Source organism: Pinus tabuliformis, chromosome J, assembly GCF_031772625.1.
Source record: "Pinus tabuliformis cultivar Carrire ecotype Pingquan chromosome J, CPIR1, whole genome shotgun sequence".
In the NCBI taxonomy this organism is placed as follows: Eukaryota; Viridiplantae; Streptophyta; class Pinopsida; order Pinales; family Pinaceae; genus Pinus; species Pinus tabuliformis.
Genome location: NC_142295.1, coordinates 248,567,618 through 248,588,608, shown reverse-complemented (window position 1 = coordinate 248,588,608; position 20,991 = coordinate 248,567,618). Strand labels below are relative to the sequence as shown.

The following is a 20,991-nucleotide window of genomic DNA, read 5'->3' as shown; positions in this document are numbered from 1 at the left end:
TTCTGGCTCCCAGCCTCTATCTACTCAAATCCCCCTTCTAGGCATTAAATAATCATTGCTAATATTTTTAGGGGAGGTTACCACTTGTTCTGCAATGGAAGAGTCCAACTGGCCATTGAAATCCCTGAAATAGCCATTCTCTAGTTACATAGAGAAATGCATTCAAACTCAGGAAAATCCGCCACAACACCATCTTTCGGACTTCAAACATTCATAAATCCACTTTATATTTCTATCGGATCTACCTTTAGGTTGATTTCGCATCTCCACCATTGATCTAGGAGATCTAGATCCAACGGTTGTGGTTCATTTCGAGTGGCCCTTTCGTACAGGCGTCAACCACTCGATGAGGGTGGTTTTCTCTCTCCTTAGCCTGGGCACGTGGCATCCAATGTATGGGCTCAGGTAGAGCCCAGCCCAAACCACTTACCTCTTTGTTCCTCCCGAAATCCCACTTGTTTCATGGATTTCCTTTACATTTTAAAAATACATAAAAACACTAAAAATCCCATAAAAATGGCTTTGGGTAGATTTGAAATATTATTCATTTTAATTCCCAAACCCTTTCGGGTTTGGTTTTCATCACATCGGTGCTCCCCTTCATGCGAAAATACATTAAAAATGCCATTTGGCGAATCTCAAATCTTATAAAATAGTGTTTATATTTCCATCGGATCCGGCTATCACATCACACATATGTATATATGTATGTGTCTACTCCATTGTGTTTTCTGATTGCGATATCGTGATGTGATTGATCACAATCACATATCGTGATAACCTCGGCCCATTTGGTGAGTGCTCTATTGTGGTTTGCCAATGCGATGTTGCGATGCAACGTGGGCCATCGATCTGTGCACTTGATCGACGGTCCTCGTTGACCCTGCTAATCACTGTCATGTATCCCATGTGGTCTCCACCAATAGCCTTCACTTGCCATTGTTGATTGCGATTTTCTGACCATATCTAGACCGTTGATCGGCCAGATCTGACGGCTACTGTGCATCACTCCTTTGACCAACGATAAGCCTGTTTTCCATTGTTTCTTAGTGTTTTTGTGTCCTGATAGTGTTTTTTGCTATTTTATGAAGATTTTATCATGCGATTATTTTGATCTTTTAAGCAATTTTGAAGACTTAGAGAGTTCTTGGATCCATTTTGGATCACCTACACCATCGTTCATGATGAGTGTGTGCAGGAATCTAAAGAAGAACTTGCGGTGAAGGATAAATCCCTTCCATCCGTGCCTCACCCGCTCTATCCTGACATCAATTGCGATTCTACCACTATTGATTTCCCATGTCAAAACTCATTTCTAGATGTTTCTACTTCCGATCATTCACATGACACATCGGATGATAGTCTCTCATCACATTGTGGAGAGTAGACATCTTCCTCTAAAAATTCGTCCAATCTGTCATATGTCATTTCTAAAAACATAGAGGGTGAACATCCTTGCTTCTCATCTACCCCCCTACACAATTCATCAAATCATGAGGATGTCGACAATCATCCTGAATTTTCTGATCTTTGTTGTCGTGATCTCTCTACTTATTCATATGATCACGATGTTGATTCAATCATTATTAATCTATCTAAGACACTAGTCTACAATGATCTATCTATCAATGAAGTCGAAACCCCGCAGACTGTCGAGGAACTTCAGGTTCTCGTTGTCCTGAGGTTGGTTTCACTTCTGATGAGGAAATTTTTGAAACACACAAGGCTCCTCATCACTCTCTGCTTTGCATTGAAGATCAACCAAACACCCATATTTAGCTTCCTCCACTCGAGCTACACGATCCCATCGCTCATGCATTGGAGGAATCTTACACAGAAAGCACACTTGCACAACGTAAGTGGTCTACCTTTCTCACATTTTCTTGCATGTCATAGTCAAGAGAATGCATACACTCAACATATGCATGCAGTGTATCACAACACCATGGAAAGTCCATAGAGTGCATGTCATGTGCTTTCATTCATTTCTTTTATGTGGACGCACTTGAACCCGGAGTGTGTTTGTCTTCATCATTATATCTTTCATGTTTGTTGGTTCACAGAGTTGTACTATTCGTGAACCATGCGTTCACCAACACGGGTCGACCAATGCGCCAATGGCTGCATTGGAAGTATCAATTCATGTGAGAAAACCCATGCACCATCAGTTTAGGATTAGGAGTAGTGTTTTCTTTTGGTTTGTTTGCTTGCATGCATGTTTGCTTCTTAATTTGCATGTTTGTTTGTTTTCCTACATGTTTGCTTCTTACTTTGCATGTTTGTTTGCTTGCATGCTTGTTTGCTTATTCACTTTTCTTATGCATTTACTTCTTGTTTTGTTTTTTTTTCTGTATGCTTGTTTTCGTACGTAGGTTAGTTTCGCATGAGACCGTTCATGACTCTTGAAACAAGTTGGGTAGAGTATAAGAGGACTTGTGCAGTTATCAATACTTGGTTATTTGTCATCTTGCCTCTATACGAAGAACTTGTTATCTTCAGTCCATGATACACTGATGGAAAATACATACTGTTCAAAGTGAACCTTGGTGAAAACACAATGCTTGCACGCTAATTTGTATCACCTACTCTATTCGGTTTTTTTTGGGTTATTCCTTTTTAACTTAGTCAAGTAGAGTAAGATGAGGGGGAAAATGTTAACAAGCACGTTAGAGGTATATATAAACTAGTTATCTGAAGGAACAACCTCTTCTACTCTCAATAAGTAGGGATCCCTCCTCCGCCTCTGAAATGAATAAGTACTATGCAGAGTTATGAAAAATTAAAATGTGTAAAAATTTTGAAACAAATGAAAAATGAATAAGGTGAAAGAAGAGAAAGGCTTCCTGCGTAGAGAGGTGATGCAAGTAAATCTGTTGGGGTATTGACCAGGCTCACTGGCAGCGGAGCGATGTCTTTGTTCCTGCATGACTCTGTCGGGGTACTATCTAGGCTTGTTGGCAGCGGAGCAACACCATAGATGAAACTAAATCTCTGACGACCATAAATCTGGTGCACCAATATACCCATCATCCAAATCAAAACAACTGTGTTTGCTTGGCTTGAAATGTGTGTCAACCGACCAAGATCTTGGTAGATGCTACATCTTACGATCAAACAAGTGTAGAAACCAAGACAAACAGAGAACTGAACAATACTTCTAGAGGTGTTAGAATTGTTTTTTATGAACAAGGTCCATTTAGAGAGCTAGAGTTCTACCGATGTGTCGCCAAGTGTTGTAGCGGCTGCAACCACCCTCTAAAATTTTGCCTTAGATTCATTTTAGAGCCTCCCTAACAACCATCCTTAGCAGCATGTCTTGCACTGTGAAGTACATAGGCTTCATTGGATTTTCAGCATCTTTCCAGCTTGTGCATGTTAATTTTCTTCTCTCCCCTCACAGGTTGCCATTCTTGACTTGGGCTAGTTTCTAGCTGAGCAGATCCCTTATAAAATTGTGCAATTCGGGAGGGGAACCATCCTTCCCCCCAGAAATTGCACAAATTTGTTGGACATCCTACTGGGCTCAAAAATTGTGCAGAGTATTCAGACAGGATTCCTTGGAAAAACTGCGCAATATGGCTGAACACTACAGCTCAGCCCAGAAATTGCAAAAATCAGTTGGGTAGGTTGTTGAGCTCCAAAATTGCGTAGAGCAGTCAGATAGGCTTCCTTGGAAAAACTACGCAATCTAGCCAGCACTGTAGCTCAACCTAGAAATTTCACTATTCTGGGCAGCAGTCACCTACTCCTCCCAAAAATTGCTTAATCCCTATGGGACAGCCAGCCCAGTTCCTCTCAGAAATTGCGCAAATCCCTCTCCCAGTCAAGCAGGTTGATGCATGTGCCTTCCAGTTGATCAGTTCCCTCTAGAACCAAGAAAACTTGATTTGCATGCATGGGCTGCTCTTCCTAAAATAGTAAAATCCAGCATGCAAAAGGCATCCCTAGATCTAGGGATCTATTTTTAGCAGTTGGAGGTTACATGCAAAGCTCATTTAGAAACCACTTGCCAAGTGTCAATTTTTCCTAGATTTGTGACATTCACATCATAACCTTGACCTTATAAAAATCATCAACCAGACACTACAAAGCTCATTCCTTACATTGACCTTGTAGCTCTGACATCCCACATTGCATCCAGGAGTCTTCAGCACTTTCAGCTTAGTTGTTTCAGGGTAAGTATTATTTTCATGTCTTGCGCTGCATTTCTGTCGCCTTTTGTGTTTCGCTTTGTGTGAGTGTTGTCTACTTGATTTCAATGAGCGCTTGTTGTCTCTTTGATGTATGCTAGCTTGTAGAAGCGTCGTTTTAGTTTTCATTCACATCTCATTTCTATCACATGCATGACATTGTTTTTGCACTGATGGTCACTGTTGTGGTGACCCATTTCACACACATGCATATTTTCCCATTTTCTGAATACTTCACTTGTTGTTTGCATGCATGATCATTCACTCTTGTTTACACTCAATATCACCATGCATTCAAACTTATCATGCTTTCAGTCGCTCGTCAGTGGGTTTGGACTGCCTTGGCCTGGATCTTGCCTTTCCCGGCTAGAATTGCACATTTCTGGAAGTGAAGCCTCTACCTTCCCTCCATAAATTGCACAAGTCTGGCCTAGCACTAACCTCCAAGCTTTGCATTGTGCAATTCTGGGAGGCAGTGCCTTGCTGGCCCCAGAAACTGTGCAATGTAGTTTGTTGGTTTGCATGTCACTACTGACAAAAATTGTGGATTGTGCTGTTTCATCCCTCAGCAGGCCAGTCTAGACTATGAATTGCGTAGTTCCAGTAGTTAGTCAACCTCTTGATAGCCCGGAATATGCCTTGCACAATTTTGGGAGTCAGTTTCCCATCTTCCTGGTGAAAATTATGCAATCTTCACAGACAGTCACAAAGGTATGTTGCATGTCAGTCCTCTAGTTTGTTTTGGATTTCGACTGATAGATTACTTTTCATGAGTGTTTCTATGTCTCCAAGTATCATAGGTGTTCGTCTACCTCTCAACTGCACAGGTACAATGGCTTCGAGGAGAGAAGATTCAAAGACACCATTCAGAGCACAACTGGGGATGCAGTCGATCAAGTGTCTATGAACTTGCCTATCTATGAAGAGATCAAGTTGTTCATGGACAAGGATATCAAGATAAAATGGTGAGTAGTGCCATCAACAATAGCAGAAGGTAGCACACCTGCATGCGAAAAATTCAAGAGGAAGGTTGTTGATAGCGCCGAGGCAGAACAAAGCTGCAAGCTCAAGCAGATCCACTTGTGATGAAAGCAGCTTAGGAGATTAAGGCTATGAGGCGACAGCGCGAAGGTAGAGAGAGAAATAAAGAAGGAGTAATAGGAGCTGCATAGACAACAGAAGGATTTTCAGTGGGAATAGGCACAACAGGAGGCGCAACATATACAGACCGATGAAACTGCGCCCATATAGGTTATGGACCCATCCAACAGCTGGCATGGAGTAGACAAGGTGAACAATGTTGTCGATTGCATGCAAGGGTATTCAGGAGCATGGATTTCATTGTGTGCACACATGTGATCCCACCCATTTGGCACACTCACTCAGGCGAAGACAAGAATCAAGTCCTACTAGAGTTGAACATGTATTTCGACAAGTTGATGCGTATGGTCACCAACACACACTTGGAGATAAGCACAGACACTATGCATTAGTATATTGTTGTTCCAACTACACTCAAGATGATGATGTGCATGCTATTAAATGAGTAGGATAGAGGGGCCATATCAGTGTACCCGGATGCAACAGAGGAAAGAGTTTTCTTTCAGCAGGATGTCACCATTGAGCGCACGAACACCATCACAAATGACTAAGCTTAGCACCAGTTTTCCACCATCGATCATCGCAAGGATGTCAAAGAGTTGGTCTTACCACAACTGTCCAAGTGTTAGTGATGTCTTGCATGACTTTCTCAAGCCTATTTTGTCTCACATGAGTACATGTGCAGATTGTATGTAACATCACGTCAAGTGGAATTTCAAGTATCGATAGTTGAATGTAACAGTCATAGAGTAGTTGAAGAGTCATGAGGGTAGATGAATAGTCACAAAGGGGAATGTCAAGGGTCAACCTACCCTTTGTTATATATAGTCCCTCATAACTTGTTGTATAAGCTTTTCGTTAGCCAAGCTTCCGATAGGAGTATCTTAGAGAAAGCTTGGAGAGTATTGTAATGAGCCTTGGCTTCTCCACAGTACATAGCTAGTACATCTCTTTGTAGGAGCAGGCGGTAGTGACTATAACGTTTCGCTATCGGGACTAGTGGTTGTTCATGGTTGTATTGTATGATTGGAACTTTCACTTCTTAATATAATAGAGCCAGCATGTTTCATGCATATGTTGTTATTGTATTTCAGCTAACTTGTTTACTCTAATGATATATGTCTATGTTTGCTTATGGAATTTTCTGTATAAGTATGTATGAATCTTACTGAAATGTGTTGTTGGTTTAACCATCACTTTGGATTGTTAGCTTACTTTCTTTCCAGTTTGTGATGCATCTTTGCTCGTGTGTTCCCTTCTTAGCCATGTGCTTTCATAGGTTTCCAAGGGGCACACTCACATCACCCTCCTTGTTATAGAACCGTTCATGCACCTTCCTTGACTTGCTGCATACGTCGCACCCTTGCTACCAACAGGGACATCTTACTTGCCTCTGTACACAACCACAGTCAAGGAAATATCGTATGACCCACTGCTCAAACTCCTACACCAAACGGTCTAAGGTGTATTTGGGACTTCTTACTGGGGAGATCCCCTGACATGTTGGCGGGTCCAGTACCGTCAAAAGAATCCTAATAACTATGTCATCTCTTGGGAAGACCAAATAGATCTAGAGCTACTAAATCTTCTTCAGGGATAGTCACACAGACCTCACGATGTTCATCACGACATTGTATAGACTTTCTCACTTACTACAGAATTGTGTCATTCTTTTGCGTCTTGATACTCCAAAGCTTGTCCTTGGGTGTCAAATTCCTGTGGTCATATTATTCTCAAACAATTTTGTCATTGTTTTCCACATCAAGAATGAAATTTATTTCCCATGAAGATTTGATACAGTATGATATCCAACTCCCTCCAATATGATCCTCCTCACTTTAGCCACATCCTTCTTCCACTAAGTGAGATCTCGGGAATCAACCACTGGGTGTTTAGCTACATATGTTTTGATGTAATCTACTAGCTCGTTATCATCTAATACTGCCTCAATACGGATCTTCCATGCTACAAAATTTTTGGTTCCTTCCAAATCATACTCGAGCCTGAGTCTAATGGAAGTCATCTTCTCAACCCCAGAGAAAACTTGCAACATTGATCCTGTAATTAAAACCTCCTAAACAAACTTTGAATTCTCTTTTCTATTGTGATTCTAGCTTTGAGACCATGTATAAATTCCTTATAGATTCAAATTTCTTATGTAATATGCTAAAACAAAAGACTTGAATCTATTCTACCCGTTAGTGGAAATAATTAATCGATCAAGAAATCACAACATAAACATGAGACAAGATTCAATCACATATGCTCAGAGATTTATCTAAATGGAAAGATAGCTACTTAGAACCCCTTCCTATATGTATATTGCATTATATCCAAAAATAGAGAAGAAATACAATACTTTTTCAACATGAACAATCTCTGCACAAGTATAATCTATCTCACTGCTTCCTAGACAAGTTATGGTCAATACTTAACCAAATACAATCCTACCCAAGTCGCTATTTCCTTGTGTTTTTCCTTACGAATTAGCCCCCTATTAATTATGGAAATCCCCATCCTGAATTGCACAATCCGTATAGGCCCCTCTCTGATTGCATGCACCACCTGTACAACTCGGAAAATTATTCAATTGATAGTACATTGCCCTTGAACTCCAATATCAACTGGGTAAATTGAATTTCATGCATGCATGAGTTAATTATGGCTGATTTTTCAATTAACTGGTTTAACACATAAGTTTCACCTCACTGCTAGACCTCCTACTAGTTCCTCCAACTGTTGGAACTAGTTTAACTCACATTAACTTAGTTTAACTGAATTAAATTATTACAACTCAAATTAAACTCAACCTAGGCTCTTAAAATTTAGGAACCACTCTACATAACTCAATTTAGGCCCTCAACTTGAATTGAATGAGACAACTAAGTGAAACTAACTTATTTAACTCATTCTTGTTGTCTTATGATATGGAGTTACAATTTTCTCCTAATTTGTTTCAAGGGAAAATTAAATCAGAATTTTCTTGTTGCCATTTTCAACAATATTACATTAAATCTTTTTCCTTCTTGTTAAATGGGCCCTCCAAAGGCTAGTACATCATGATATTGACTCTTGACTTGGCAATAAGACCCCTAGAGCACACAATGGGTTATTTTACCTAGGACCACAACGTACTGGGCAAGAAACCCATTTCAATAAAATATTTTTTTTTACAAATAAATTTTCATTTATTTTCTTGCGAAAAGTACATAAATAATTACATCAATTCGTGACTCAAGAAAACTTATGAATACCGACTCTAGTTACATTTCAACACTCCCTCTTAACTATGAAGGTATTCATAATTGACCACAAGTACAAGGAAAATACATCCATTGAATTATTCTCATAAGAAGAGTCATATAGGTAATCCATCTTAAGAATCAACATTATTATCAATATACAACTAGCATTGTCAACATAGAAAGGCATTGAATAACACGCTCTATCTCTCAATAGATCACATAAAAATGTTGGGAAGTTTTACATGGGACACCACACTACCTCTTAAGGAACATACCCCATTTGGATGTTCACGAGGTATGTCCCTATAGGACTAATCATGTCTTGGATTTACACATCCTCAATAAATTTCCTCTTTGACTACTCTTACCTATTGGATTCCCTACCCCACCCTCAAATAGTATCATTCACCTGACTACTCCCTATCTCTAATTCAGAATACTCAAGTATTATCTATCTTAGATGCTTACCCAACCCTTTGGATGCCATTATCTCCTCATGGCCTTCACTAAGACTTGTGGTTGTTAATCTTGGTCCAGTTCATGACACATGAAGCTAAGAACTATACCCTTCAATCCGTCTCAACCAGGGAGGAGCTCCCTCTCAACTAGGGAGAAGTGTCAATCATAAACTACTATGATAGAAGCTCTCAGGGCTCTATTGTTATCATCACATGTGAAAAATTTTCTTTGAACCTCACAGGTTCCCCTGAATACAACATCATCATGATATAAACTTCAACTTCATCATAGAGCCTGTATTTTTCATAACTTCTTTGTAAGGCATAGGCCATCTTCCACATCACTTCTCTTCAGCAAACCATAGTGTAGAACTAGTAGTTATGTCATCCTTTTTCTTTCTTAGAAATTGATATTTTAGTCCACATCTATCTATCCTTCATACAAATGCCTATTTCAATTCATGCCTCTTTCAGGATCTTCCATCCAATCACATGAGTACTATTTTTTAAGTGATATTCTACAACCCTCTTTTGGTAGCCCTATTTCAACCCAAACAGATGAGTTCAAAAATTAAAATGAACATCAAATTAAAGTTACCTCTTTATGATGGCCCTTTTTCACAAACTAATCATCATCAAGCTCGAACATGTATCCCTCTTGAACATGATTATCAAATCATATGCAACCTAATATCATATATTTTCTTGTGGAGTACATAAGCTGCTCATACTAAGTACCAAAGACACAACCCAAGGGAGTCATCATATCCTTCTTAAAGTGAATCTTCTTCATATAGCAAGAACATATAGAACCTAAAAGTATATCATGTCTTCATCAACATCATGGTATTCCTTCAATATTCATCACAGTCTTTAGTGGAACATATCTTAGTCAATCATCTAGCCCTACTCATCGTTTCTAGGATGAGATCCATCATGTTGCAACTAAACCATCAAGCTTCTTAAGAGGCTTGCTCCAAAGATAGAGAGAGTAGAAAATAACAGTGATATAATCATGGTCATTCTTCCCAAGATGAAGAACTAATTTCATGACATCACGAAGGAGGATCCATAAATGATCCTTATTATCGGCTTGCAACAAATTGGTTAGTTGAATGCTATATCAGGTTCATGAATTCTTCCATATGTTGTTATTAACTCTTCCAAGCATCCATAGTTGCACAATTACATCATGAATCTATTAGAGTGCCCAAGGATCTAAGGGTCCTTACAGTTCCCTCCTTCCATCACACTTACCAAAACAGAGGCTCTACTCATCCTTATTTCTTTACTTCATTTACCTGCAACATTTATTGACAAGTACACCCAAAAAAAATATACAATAATAAAATCATGATGTCAATATGTCAATCTAGGATTACCATGATATCTAGAGGATGTATTCCTAGGCTTTTAAGGTGCTGTTGTGCTCTACAACAACCCCCCATTTCATATCATTTTTATTTATAAATATTAACATATGAAATGGGTCCCTTTAAAGTTTAATTGGTATCAATACTTTTATCGTTCAAAAAGGTCCGATAATCAAATGAACTCATTTTATAAAACCCTTTTGAAAAACCCATCTAAAGAAATAAAGCAAATCTTTGTCATTGCGATAAAGCGATCGCAAGATCGCATATCGCAATGACATAAGAAATATAAATAAGCGGCACATTGATTTCCGCCGATGCGATATTGCAATCGGCGATCGGCAATACTTCATGCACATTTTAAAGCGCCCCATGCTATTAGCCCCGATACGATGCGAAATCGGCGATCGGATATCGGCGGTAATCTTTACTTAAGTCTTAATGCGCTCAAGGCTTTTCCCCCCCGATGCGATGCAATCGGCAATCAGCAATCGGAAATATCGAATGCACATCATTAAGGCGCACAGGTCATACCCCCGATGCGATCCGATATCGCTATCGGCGATCGGCGATACACTATATGTGCACTTTATAATCCTCATTCTCCCGACGCGATGCGATAAAGCGCAGTTTTCAATAAAAAGCCGTTAAGTGATGGGATATCACAATTCATTCATATTTAAAGCTTGATCGGTTAAGCAATCATTCACCTGCGCTCAACCGCCAAAACGCCCACTGCACGCTTAAGTGAATCATTCAGCCGAATAACGATATAATGGGCATTTAAGGGATGACAGGTTTTAAACGGCCAATTAATGAGATCATAAGTCTTAAAATCTTTCCATGGATTGTGTCCGCGCCCATTTTTAAAGGCTAATCCCTTATTACGCACCTATGCATATGTTCTCATCACTTGCAAGTTTTCATTGTTATCTCTCTGTATTACGCATATTTGCGCCGCTGTGCAGAATTCATCCATAGAAGGAAGCTCAAATAAGATGGGGAAGAAATCTAAGAAGACCGCGGGCACTTCCGCTACACCAGTTGCAGGACAAGCTGCCGTAGACAAGAAGAAGGGCTTAATTTTTTATACTACGTGTACGGGTCTCACCAGAGCCACTTGGCAAGGCACTTACAATTTGATTGAAGCCGAACAACCAGTGAAGACAGTAACAGAAGCTAGTGTGGATTTACTTCGGAAGTCTGAAAGCACCCTCAAAGATTTGGCCGACTCTTTCCTTCACAGGATAGCGGCTAGAGAGCAAATTCTCCCATACACAGACGTCGTGCGATGGGCGATTGAAGAAATTCCAATCTTGGACAGAACTTTTAGCACCAGAGATGGGAGGATTTTCGGATCATTCAAGGCAGATGATCTAAGGCAAATGTATCATTTGCCCGAGCCAGAGAAGGTGTATAACAAGGCGTTCCTGGAGAAGTTTGCAAACGATAATGAAAAAGAATCCGAACCCATCCGGGATTGGAGACAGAATCCAGCCAAACACAAGCACGAATCTTCCGGTAAGTACTCGGTTGATTCTCTGGCTTCTCCTTATTGCTATGTGGGGATAATGATGTGTAGATTATGGGGATTGCATGACTCTGCTAATTTTACCATAGAAATGGTTCCTCTAATGGAGGCAGCAGTAAACAGTATAATCATGGATTGGGCCACTATCCTTTCCGACAAACTAGCACAAGCTGTGCTTGAGTTTAGAAGCAAGACCTGGGTTACTGAAAGGATAATTCCCCCATTTTACTACAGCGCTTATATTCTAGACACCCTCTGTTATAATTCTGAATTCCCCGTACTCGGCTGGAGGTGGACTGTGCAAGACCCCTCACCCATTCATATATATCACCAGAAATTGTGGAAGTCTTCTTATAAAGATCATCTATACCAAGTTTGTAATGGTTTCATGTTGCCTATTCATTATTCCATTTTTGATAGACCTGCTCCCAAGATCTCTTATCAAGCCGGATTTGATTTAGCCGGAATAGCCAGTTGGTTTGGAGAGGAAAGGTTTACCTACATAAGAGTTTTCGGCAGCCAAGCCAGACCCCATGTCCTCCCTCTGTACATACCATATAAACTTCTAGCAAGGGAAATCTCTTACCAAATCATTTCCGAGAGTGTTACACAAACACTTAAGAAGAATAAAAAGCAAGGCTGGCCCCCTTTTCCTTTGAGGTGTGGTGTGTATACCTTGCATGACCTCAAACATGCAGAAAAGGAAGCCACAAAGATTCAATCTCTGACTCTGGCGACTATCCCCAATAGGCCATATGATCTAAGTAAAGTTGCCTATATTGCACTAGAACAGGCCAAATTGACAAAATTTGAGCACAAAGAAGATATATTTGACGACCTGTTCATTGCAACCAAATCAATAAGTCAGGCTAGAGAACTCGCTAGAATGAAGTATAATGATGAAGGGTTAACTGAGTTTAATAAACTTAGAGAACAGAGGTTGCAAACTCTGCCTCTAGATTTACTGGCAACGACCCCAGCTACATCATCAAGCGAGCCCGGTCGGCAACAGTCGAGCCAACCTCCTGTTATAACAAAAGATCATAAAAAAGAACAGGCAGAAAGGCAGAGAAAAGAGCAAGCAGAAAAGCAGCAGAGAGCACAAGAAGAACGGCAGAGGAAGGAAAATGAGGAAAGACAGAGGAAAGAGAAAGAGGAACAGCTAAAGAAAGAACATGAGGAAAGGCAACAGAAGGAACAAGAGGAGCAACAGAAGAAAGAGCAGGAAAAAGAACGGGAGGAGTCCCAAGCCGAAAAGGAGAAACAGACCACCCCTGATGTCAATGTGGACACTACTATAGACCCCAAATTGCTCCAGGAATGGCAGCAGTTTCATTCTATCATCAGTGGCTTGGAATGTTCAAAAGATACAGACACTTCCAAGACAAATGACACACAGGACATCAATTCACCTCAGGTTCTAAGTGGAACCAGCGGCCCACCTATTTCTAAGGATGTTGAGATAATTCCAAAGGACCCCTCCGATCAAATCATTCTCCAGGTAGAAGATATTCCTCCCCTGGATGTTTTCTACAGCCCGAGGCATAGAGCAGTTGTAAAGCGATCAAGGAAAAGACGAAGGACTGATCAACCTTCTATCTTTCCAGAGCAAACAGTCACAGGTAATGTAGTATGGAAGGAGGAATTGGACCCCTCCGATGACCTAACAAAGCTGTCACAATATGCGGGAGCCTATTCCGCAGCGACAATCGACAAGGCATCGGAGGTAAGTCTTCTACTGAAGACTAAAGACCAAGAAATTTTTGCATTGCAGGCGGAGTTGGCCGAATCAAAGCAGGAGGCAGCGCAAGCAGATGAGCAGTTGCTGGCACGACGACAAATGAACGATCAATTAACCCAGCAATTGCAAGAAGAAAGGCAAAGGATCGACCTAAGCGCAATCCAGAAACAAAAGGAATTGTCAGAGGCATTGGCACAATTAAGAGCAGCGAATGATCAAATGATGAAAACAAAGGATGAGCAAATCGCTCAATTGTCATCGCAGCTCGAAAAAGCAAAGGGCACTTCACAAGTGGCAGAATTCAGAAAAGAAGCATCACTAATCAACAGTGCATTGATATCCCAGATTAGGCTCCTGTGTCAACAAATCGCTCAGGCAGAGCCATTGTGTGAGCTAACGACATCCATAAATCAGCAGGTAGAGGAGGCCAGAAATGAGTTAGACCAGGCCGAAGAGATCATAACTGGATATCTTGACTGGCAAGATTCTGATCAAAGGAGAGAAGCAAATTTGCCCAAGATTTCAGAAACATATAAAGACATAGTTTTCACAGAATGGCACACTCAGGTGATGAAAGCAGAAAGGGCAGCTTCAAGGTGTAAATCAACTTCCAACAATCTGGTTGATCTAGTTAACAACACTCTCTACTTAGCGAGTATGATTTCCCAATGTACACCAGGAAAGATAACAACAACAAACATGTTGGAGCAAACGTGTTATCCTGACTTGGAGGAAAAGGGGAGATTAATCGCTGGGGTTAACAGTTTGACCTTCGATGCCTATTGGCTCTTCCTGATTAAGCCACACACACAGAGAGCCGCCCTTAAGTGTTTAACAGATGCAATCGGGTGTATAATTCCCGATATTCAGGATGCCACCTATGCCGCCCAGCTCAGTTCGCGCCTCAACAAACCTCCTAAAGTAGAGCCAATGCTTGCGATAAGTCAGCTCAGATTCAAGGGAAAGCAGCCGACTTGATGAATCATGTTCCCGCTTGCCAGCTCGCTGGCCAAAAATAGGATCAAAAGTTATTGATGCCAATTATGTAGGATTTTTGTTTATTAGATGTTTAGATTAATTTAGTATTTATAGACCCTTTCATGTTTTTAGAAAGGGTCGTAAAGTTTTGTAACAGACTTAAAAGACTGAAGTTTGCACTATTGTGCTTCAGTCAATATTCTTTTATGAAACTGGGCCAATTGTTCTTAATTTAACAAGGAAGCTTCTTTATGCAATTGTGCACTATTGTCGTTGTTGAGAATGTTTTTGCGTTGAAGGAAGAACTACAAATAGCGATTGATATTTGGGAGTGTCAAGCAGCTCATATGGTATTTCTATCTATGTCTGAATTCATTCCTTTTATATGAATTGTTATGTGATTATTCTTGCTATTGTTGATTATATGCATGCGCTGTAACAGCAGATCTTTATTCATTCCACTATTGGATGTTTTATGATGTGCCTTTTCTTTTAATCATGCGTATGACAATGATATAAATGATAAAGTGTGGTAATTTCGCTTTAATCGCTTTGCTTAACTATTTAGGCACAACAATCTTGAATGAATTAATATCTATGTCTTAAAGATGGAGTCATCTATATGCCTGTCTTTAGACACAGACCATCAAACGCTACGCTTTAGAGCTCAATAAGTCCCCGGGATAGATCGTAGTTATTATATTCTTGCTGATAGTTTTAGTTATTCGCTTACCGCTAGCATACTCTATAAGTCATTCATTCATCCCGTTTATCTATTTTTGGGAAACTGGTCCCACTATCCCCAGTCGGAGCCACTATTCCAAACGGAAAAGGAGTTGTACTAAGGTCCGGACCGGGTGGTTTCCCAAATGTTGTTGCAACGATTTTCGAGGCATCAACAGGTGCCAACCGTAGACAAATTTTTCATGCTTAGTTATGAGTCCTACATTGCATACAAACCCTAAATACAAGGGTTAGGGTTTCTATGAGGGAATAAAGTTAGGGTTTCCAAATGACTATGGTTTTACCAATATTAAAAAATTTAACAACAAATCCTAGATTAATATACTCAACCTACCCTACAATTTTTATGTTGGATCATTAATAACACATGTCATACATACCTTAATGTTACATGCATTTGTTCTAGTGATTTGTTATTCTGGATGCCATGGTTGCTTCATCATTTTTCCTCAAGGTGTACATAAACTTAAGAGATTCTTTACTGCATTTATCTGCCTCCCTTTTCTTGGTTCAAGATCAGTATGCTACTACTCTTTATCAGTGATGCACAAATATAGAGAATTGTTTGCAATGGTATATCACTTACCGAAGAACGTCTAGAAGTTTCCAATATGTTGATAATGAATGTCAACAAAACTTATCTTGATGTCAACTACTAATGAAATGATAATCTTTTGATCATAACCCTTCTTCAGAGAGATTTAATGACCCTTCTCACTACCTCTTTACTATTATTCCTTCTAATAATACGGATGCTTTTTTGTTAGCAATTTTTTTATTGTACAAGTCACACAAAGCTGACTGCTACTATAAGGTCTTCCACAAAAAAATGTCAAATTTGAATATTTCTTGTCATAACTCAATGACTCCAAGGAGGAATCCTTGTTGTCAATATGGAACTACTTACATTCTATAGCTTATATGTCTAGTCTATATGTGACTTTCTCACTTATGTCTATACAAACATTTTAGTATAGGCCCATACTCAAAATTGATTCTCGAAAGAATGCCATAGTATGATTTAATGATAAATGAATGCATCTTTTTGTTGTAGGTTGACTTACTAAATTTTTTTGAATTAGATTATATATATATAGATATATATATATATTCTTGAAATAATGCCATAGTATGATTTAATGATAAATGAATGTACCTTTTTGTTGTAGGTCAACTTACTAAATTTTGTTGACTTAGATTATATATGTGTGTGTGTGTGTGTGTGTGTGTGTGTGTGTGTGTGTGTGCGTGTGTGTGTGTGTGTGTGCATAGTTCCTTCATACCTTAGAGGATCTCATACCACTTCACAATTTGGTTCATCTTATATGTATTCTCAGAAGCTTGTCGTTTATGCACACGTTTATCTTCTTTCAAATAGTGTTTTCGGCTCCTTTACAAACATGCTCACAATTTTGATTTATTTTAAATGATAGACTTGAGACTTTATAATTTGGCTTCTTCAATTCATATTTGACTTTGCAAACCATGCTTAGAACTTTCTTTGAATGCACAGAAGAAGTGTATGAGAATTTGTTTCAAAACTTCCGACTAGAATCCTTAATTAATTTTGTCTCAGATCTCCTTATCCACACATGTAGAGTGAGAATTTTGATTCCTTTATTGACTATATTTTTAGGGATATTAATGAGACATTTATGCCTAGGACAATGCTCCAATTTTATTTTTTTTAGAAGTCTTGGTAACTTTCAAAACTGTAATGAATTTACAGACTGTAATATACATGCCAGAGATGAAAAAATGCTCATATTTTTTAGATCTTGTGATGCCACTTTTGACCTTTGCTCCTATACCAAAGAGTGTGACTTTCAGAGGGATGCTTGGTAAGGGTATCATCCTTCATAAATGACCTTCTTATGACCTCACTCGGTTGAAGTAGATATGTGGCCTTGTGATAAATATTAGGGCTAATAGGCAAGCCCAAAAAACTTTGATATTCTTATCATTGGCTTGTTAAGAGGTGAAAGTTTGAGAGGACTATTAGATTAGCCTTTAGGTTCCTTATATCAGGGCTTGTAAACCCTTCCAATAATTTTTCTCTTGCATTGAATACTGTGACATGATCTCTAAAATAGGTCTAGAAAATGTGCCCAGAAAAATTATCTTTTTCCTCTCACAAATTCAGTCTACAATATTTGATTTTCTTGTGAAGAGACTAAGCCAACCTAACCAACTTTCTACCCTCTAATCAAAGCCCTAGCTATGATACTATGTTGAAAAATCTAGGGAATAATAGTAAGGTTTATTTTAAATATGATTTCTCTTTAATCCATGAAATTTTATTGTGACATTTTTATTATCATTTAGTTATGTTTTATCATCAAGACAAATGCCAATAAGAAGATTACAATACAAACACGAGAACACCATATGTAGACTGCTAGCCATGGCCAAAACCTCTCCTAGAGAGGAAAACATGAAAAAGTCTCTTCTTATAGAATTTCAATTAAGACTTCCAAAACCTTAACCTTGATCTTGAACAAACCCCAAGTGATGATCCAGCCAAACCCCAAAATAAATCTATTTAAAAACTAGACTGAGGAAATCCTAGTTCTCCCTTCAAACTTACACATGTGAGCAACAAAGACATAACTTCGCTTCCTTCCATAAATTTGTTGGCTCCTAAGAATTTGCTCCTCTTCCCACACAATTTCACTAGATTAGACCTCTCTCTTCTTTGTTAGGATCAAGGATAACTTGTTGATTGATGTGTGTATCAAATTAGGTGAGTCTATTCTTTTTATATTCCTCCATGAGAGCAAATTAGGCCTCTCTAGGCCAACTTGAAGAGGTTTGGCTGACTCATCACTTGGAGGCTCCTAAACATGACATAATACATTAATTTTTTTTCCTTCTTGCTACATGGTCCCTCCAAGGGCATCATGACCTTGATCCTTGACCTGACAACAAGACCCCTAGAGCACACAATGGGTGCTTTGACCTACGACCTCATCATAATGGGAAAGAAACTCATTTCAATAAAATAATATTTCTTTTTACAAATAAATTTTCTTTTCTTTTCTTTTGACAAATACATCAATAATTACATCAAGTCATGACTCAAGAAAAAATATGAAGATCAATACTAGTTACATTTCAACACAATCTTGAACTTATAAATTCAAGTGGAAATGGCCATCAGAAAACTGCATAACAGGTTGTACTCCACAGGTAGTTTGCAGACCAAGAAAATATCATGTATCAAGGAAGATTTAAGATAAGGAACTACAATAGAGAATTATTGTGCATATATAATTAAATTCATGGGAAACATAACTTCACATTTCAAAATGAAAGGAAATATATGGATTTATACGCACCCATCGTACCAAATTCACTCCCTCATTCATAAAGGAAGGATCAATTGGTCTTATTCCACTAAGCAATTTTAGAAATACTACTCCAAAGTTGTACACATTTGATTTCAATGTTTCTCTATCACTTTTCAAGTACTCTATTTTGACATTAGATAATAAAAGTAGGTGTTCTACTGCACACAATAAATATTAATAAACTTAGCCTCATGTGCAAAAGGAAGGCCAGAATACCTAAGCTAAGTATCCAAGTGTGCCTGCAACGATGGTGGTAACATGTGCTTTTCCATCTTCCAAGAGATTTGCAAGACCAAATTCTGATACATGTGCCTCCAACCTTTCATCAATGAGTATATTGCTAGACATTATGTTATAGTGGAAAATTCCAAGGTCATAGTCATGTTGCAAGTAAGCCAAGCCTTTGCTTGCTTCAAGTGCTATATTTAATCAGGCCATCCAGTTTAAATGTGGAGTAGGTTGTTTGCAGTATGAATAAAATCAGAAACCTTATAAGCATGCATACATCATGGTTGAAAAATACAACATCAATAAAAATATCTATCTAATTTTCAAATTACTAACCATGGAGAAATTCATCTAAGCTCCCCATGAGAAAGAGAGCATAGATAAGAATTTTAGCTGATGGATATTTACAATAACCCTACAAATTAACAATATTCTTGTGTTTAATGCTTCCTAAAATATCCATCTCCCTCTCAAATATCTGATTGGATGCTACATCACACTTATCAATTTTCTTCACTACAAATAAGATGTTATTGTCCGTCACGACCTTGCGCATAGTTCCAAATCCCTAGAACCAATGATGTCAATGCCATGAAGCATATCTATCTTTTTTTTTATAATATCCTCATATGTGTATGGAAAATCTCCATGGAATGTAACAAGTTTTGTTTTGAAAGAGGAATTTTCACCTATCACAATCTAGTGTTTGGAAGGTTTCCAAAGAAGTAAACAATTCCTAAATATCACTCCTTAAATATTTCCTAGAACATAAAAAATTATCAAAGAGAACAATTTTGTTGATATATCTATAAATTTATATATCACTTTCAATTTGCAAGGTCTATAACTATTTGGTTCTTGGGTAGTTGCTCCATATTTATATATTCCTTTTCCTCTTTGACTCCTTTCTTACAAAAAAAACAAACCCATAAGAACACAAGGAGCACAGAAAGGGCCACTCCCACTGTAACCATTGCTCCAATAAGGATTCCATTCAAGTAGTGTGCCAATGTCATGTTCTTCTGAAATCCAATGTGTTCTATATAATCAATATTAAATTTTATTCATAAACATATACCAGAACACTTAGAAAGTCACCACCAAACTCTATGACTCTCTTTCGTCATATGGACTTCAGAAGCTACTAGACACTATATTGGTATTTTTGTAAAACAATAATAATACTTTAATGTTAAGCTCACAACATCGCCATACAAAAAATTGAAGTATGAGACACTTTTGTTTGTGGGACAATAACGTTAAGGTCATAGCCTATCTAGACACCAAATTGGTGTATGAGACACTTTTGTTTGTAGGACAAGGGACCCATCTATGCAACAAACATTTATTTGTTTTCCTTTCATATGTTGAGAATTGATCTACCCTTTTTGTAAAATTGGTCTAGTTTTTCGACAATCATGGTGTTATTTATTTTGGGGTAGTTTTAGTGATCACTAATCCAATTACACAAGTCATGTCTGATTAATGAAAAAGTCACCAAATAAACAAACGTAAAATGGTACTATAATTTTATTTTATTTTTCATTTTTTTTTTGTTGGTGATTTTCTCTTTGTTGTACTTCAAAGGTGATTTTCAAATATTTAGATTCTATTTGGGAAAGCTCAGGGTGTCAAAATCCATACTTATTAGCTAGACACACAATAATTAAATTTGAATGCAGAAGAGAAAAAAACAAAGAATTACCATGGAAACCAAATATAACTCCATAAATGGATAATTGCTACATTAATATTAGGATTGTATCATTTTCTTTTTTTAAATCTGATGGTATCACTTTATTTCTCTAATCATTTCCTATAATCATCCCATTTTTTCCAGTGCACTTACAAAACTTTCGGAAATTATTCCCAAAAACATATGCAGTGATAAAGGAACTGCACTACTAATTGAAGTAGGCTAGTTGATAATCAAATTATAGCTATTTGTAGTGAACTACTAGTACCTTACTACAATACCATGACCCCAACCCACACACAATTTTTAATTAAACAATGGTAATACTCTCCAATGATTCATTTGTAGGGCGTAGA

General features: G+C 38.3%; 1 pseudogene; it reads right to left on the bottom strand.

The window, feature by feature from the left end:
• The window catches only part of LOC149226697 (LRR receptor-like serine/threonine-protein kinase FEI 1), a 72,613-nt pseudogene extending 52,658 nt beyond the window's left edge, over positions 1-19,955 (bottom strand).
• Positions 19,956-20,991: the final 1,036 nt, after the last annotated feature.